The 4,584-nt window shown below is 39.8% G+C and overlaps 1 pseudogene; it reads left to right on the top strand.

Annotated features, from left to right (window-relative positions):
- LOC113177809 (S-methyl-5'-thioadenosine phosphorylase pseudogene) lies at nt 1-3,645 on the top strand (annotated as a pseudogene).
- The last annotated feature ends 939 nt before the right edge of the window (nt 3,646-4,584 follow it).

Raw genomic sequence — 4,584 nt, forward strand, 5'->3', positions numbered from 1 at the left:
ATGCAATACTGTTTCAAGATGCTGGGTGGCAGCAGTAAGCCATAGTTAAATACCCAGCAGTGAGATCATGAATACAAACAACCCATACCGCGCATTATGCTGTGTTGCTAAGCTATAATAGTTCATAAATTAGGTATATTAAATGCATATTTGACTCACATGTTTTTTACTTAAAATGGATTTATAAAGGCCCAACTGTCATAAGTTGAGGAGATTCTACACTCCATAACTTTCATAAAGAGCATACACTATTACAATTTTCCTTTTTCACAAATGATTTGTAATCTTGTGTTTCATTTCTGCTATTGACTAAGATGCATACTTATGAAGATTGTTTTTCCATTTTAAAAAGTTAGAGGGTTGGGTGCAGTGGCACACACCTATAATCCCAGTGGTTCATGCCTGAAATCCCAGGCTCAGGTGGCTGAGGCAGGAGGATCAAGAGTTCAAAGCCAGCCTCAGCTACATAGTGAAGCCCTAAGCAATTCAGGAGACTCTGTCTGTAAATAAAATATATATTTTTAAAAAGGTCTGGGATGTGGCTCAGTGGTTAAGTGCCACTGGATTCAATCCCTGGTACCAAGGAAAAAAAGAAGAAGAAGAAGAAGGAGAAGGAGAAGGAGAAGGAGAAGGAGAAGGAGAAGGAGAAGAAGGAGAAGAAGGAGAAGAAGGAGAAGAAGAAGAAGAAGAAGAAGAAGAAGAAGAAGAAGAAGAAGAAGAAGAAGAAGAAGAAGAAGAAGTAGTTGTTGTTGTTGTTGGAGGGAAAACTCAGTAGTTTAGTATGTACTTATTAAGAATAAAGCCTAGAGTTCCATTTTGAGCACCAAAACATAATTAACACAAGTTGCATCAATATGGGGCAGTAAAATTTTACAGAAAAATGCATTATCATCATTCGTAAAAATTAATTAAAATTTTAATGAAAAAATTAAAATAATTAACAGAGTTTCTGAGACCTGCTGGATAATAACATCAAATCTAATATTTAGGAGAAGAGAAATTATGTAATGCTGAAAAAATACTTGAATAAATAATGGCTGAGAACTTTGCAGATGGGAGGAAGACATATTCTATAGATACAGGATGTTTAGTGAACCCCAAACAAAATAAATCCAACAAAATATGACCCAGCTGAGCATGGTGGTGCACACATTTAATCCCAGTGACTTGGGAGGCTGAGGCAGAGGATCACAAGTTGAGGTCAGCCTCAGCAACTTAGTGAAGCACTAAGCAACTTAGTGAGACCCTGTTTCAAAATTTTAAAATTAAAAAAAAAATTTTTAAAGGGGCTGGGAATGTGGCTCAGTGGTTAAGTGCCCCTGAGTTCAATCCCCAGTGCCAAAAAAGAAAATATGATCTAAACGTATACTGTCTACAAGAAACTCACTTTTAATATAACAATATAGATAGATTGAAAGGAAAAGAGTTAATAAAGTTATGCCAACAAGATGCCTGATGCATCAAGTAGTGAGAGAAATAAAGGAATTATTTGAAAAAGAACTCATGAGATTAAATCAGAGAGACATTAGAATTAACTGAAAGAGCTCCCAGTGGTCAGGTGGAAAAATTTACTAGACATGGTGATGCACAACTGAAATCCCAGCAACTAAGGAGGCTGAGACAGGAGGATTGCAAGTTCAAGACCAGCCTCAACAATTTAGTGAGATCCTGTATTAAAATTTAAAAAAAAATAGAAAGGGCTACAAATGATATCCCCCTCGAGGACAAGAGGCTAATAAAAATACATTCCCCCCCACCAACAGACCCTCCTTTGCCTTACACAGGAATTTATGATGAAATTGGGAAACACATAGTTAATATTAATGGCAAATGGGTTGAGGTGCAGAGCCCGCCCTTTGTTAAAGAATACAAAGACGTAAGACTTGGTATGCTTTGGCTAAGGATCAAAGAAACTCTGTAAGAAAGCAGTTACATAGGTCTATGAAAAAAAAAGAAATGACCTTGGAAATTAAAAATAATATAACATAAAATTAACATGGATATATTTTAGAGGCACTTCAGAGTTGCAGGCTTTTAAGTAATTGTCTTTCACTATTTTAAGTGTGTTTTACTGGGATTTTAGATTAGAAGTAAGAAAGCTTACCAATAACCATAGATATGCTTTAAAGTTAAAGGTTAATGAAACAATTATAGGTATACTTTAAAGTTAAAAGTTAATAAGAGGTCAGGAGGCGTGTTGTTTAGTTGCATAGTCTATCACCTAATGATTGAGGTGAAACTGTAAAAGGTTAATTATGATTGACAAGGCAAAAAAAAAATATTTTAAACCATGTAGTCAATATCTTATGTAATCAATATATGTCACAAAAAGATTGTAAGTCTTAAGAAGTTTCAGGGCTTGGGGTTTTCATTAACTACCTGAAAAAACACCTGTAAAAAAGGTATAAAAATAAAGGCCCCTCTAGGGGCAGCAGATAACTTCCGAAGGCTGCTCATAACTTGCAACCTGTTGTCTGTCCCCTCTCTTCTGTTTCACAGACACCACTCATCCTTTAGAACCCCTGGATCCTTGCTGGGGCTGGACCCTGGCAAATGCGTCAAAATACACTCTACTGTCATGTATGTCTGAAAAGAACAATTACAATATTTTTTAAAAGTCAACTACCAGGTGAACATCTAAGCTCTGAAGGATGAGGGAGGTCCACAGGTTATAGTGACAATAGCTTGTTGCCACAGTCTGGCTGGGCACAATTCAGGAGCCACTTGTCAAGCAGAAACGAACTTTATTTTTAGAACCACACACTCTGCACCACAGGAGCTCTTCAGGAATTCCCTCAGAGCCCAACTGCCACCACTGGCTTCCCACAAGCCTCTCAACCCCCCCCCCCTCCTCCTGCTCTTGAGGCCGATTGGCTGGGTCACATGGGCGGAGCCAAAAAAGTCCCCCAATGAGCAGCTCCATGGTCTGAAAGGGTGGGGAAACAGCCCAATGAGCATCACCGCAGAGGAGCCAATCAGCTGGCAGCTAGAAGTTTGCTGGGGCCGCTGTGAGCCAATCATCAGCTGGCAGCTGGAAGTTTGCTGGCAGCTGGAATTTTGCTGGGGGCCCCTTCAGCTGTGGCTCTCAACAGCTTGTAGCTCCTTGAGGGAGGAGATTCAGCCTGGTGACATCATCATCATCCGTCACTTCATCAACAGGACGACCCTGAGGCCCCAGACCTTCAATGACAGATGTCACTACTGTGCAGGAGAAGAGTGCCATATTCCATTGGCCTAGCCATTTTTCCCCCAAGTAAGAGATAGCTAAGAAGTGAGGACTGCAATGCCACTCAAAGCGAGGACTGTAATAGTCACAACCAAGGGACCTCATTTTAGCTCCTGAGTAGGAAGCTTCAGGTTCCACACCTGGGGAGTGGAGGTTATCAATATGACCACAGTTCCAGGGTTGGTTCTTGCTAAAGAGACTGGAACTTGCTGTGCAGGCATCACCATGACAACAGGTTATGATCACTGGAAAGAGTGCTAGGAAGCAGCTGCAGTGGACTAGGTTTTAAAGACCCTGAAATAAAATGCCAACAAAGCCAAAGTTTACTGCTCACTGCCATACCTCAGACAGGGTCCATGGAAACCCTGTGTAACCTGAAGAATACGGCCCAGTTTTCTGTTTTATTAGCAATACACTAAAATAGTATGGCTGCCCAGAATAAAAGAAGATTGCTCAGTCATTTGGGGTATTTTGCTAACTTGGGTGTGGGTGAGAAGCTTGGGAAAGACCTGCAGCTTTCATGCCCTTGCCAAAAAAAAAAAAAAAAAAAAAAAAAAAAGCATGTGGAAAGATCGACAAGACATTGCAGGAATTGGAAATTCCTCCTGCAAGACTCAGACTGTTTCAGAGCACAGAGGGAAAGCAAATGAACAGTAAACTCGGGGGAAGTCTTACATTTTGGGAAAAACACCCAAAAGACCGCATTCTCCCCTCCCCTCCCCTAAATTGCAACAATAAAGGCTGGCAGGTAGAATCCACTTCCCTGTGTTGCCAGGGCATGTGGGAAGAAATGGAACTCTGGCTACTTTTAGTAAATTAGTACAATTTTTCTGAAGGGCAGTTTGGCAAAATGTATCAGAAGGCTTAGAAATACTTATGTACTTTGTTGGGTACTCCTAGGAATTTCTCTTTTAAAAATTATGTTAAGAGATACATACTAAAAACTATGCATGAAGAGGAATGTTTAATGGCTATTATTAGTTATGATAAGAATTCATAACTATTTAGATTTCTAACAATTGGAGGCTAATCATGGTTTAGTTATTATTAGATTATGAAGCAGTCTCCTGAAGATCATGTTTTCATGTAATATTTAATGTCCTAAAGAAATAGTTACTGGCATCTCTAGCAAGAGAAATGCAAGTAAAAGCCACACTGAGATTGCATCTCACTCCAGTCAGAATGGCAGTTACCAAGAACTCAAGCAACAATAAATGTTGGTGAGGATGTGGGGGAAAGGTACGCTCATACATTGCTGCAAACTGGTGCAACTATTATGGACAGCAGTGTGGAGAGTCCTCAGAAAACTTGGAATGGAACCACCTTTTGACCCAGTCATCCCACTCTTAGGACTTAAA

This window comes from Urocitellus parryii, chromosome 13 (assembly GCF_045843805.1).
Source record: "Urocitellus parryii isolate mUroPar1 chromosome 13, mUroPar1.hap1, whole genome shotgun sequence".
In the NCBI taxonomy this organism is placed as follows: Eukaryota; Metazoa; Chordata; class Mammalia; order Rodentia; family Sciuridae; genus Urocitellus; species Urocitellus parryii.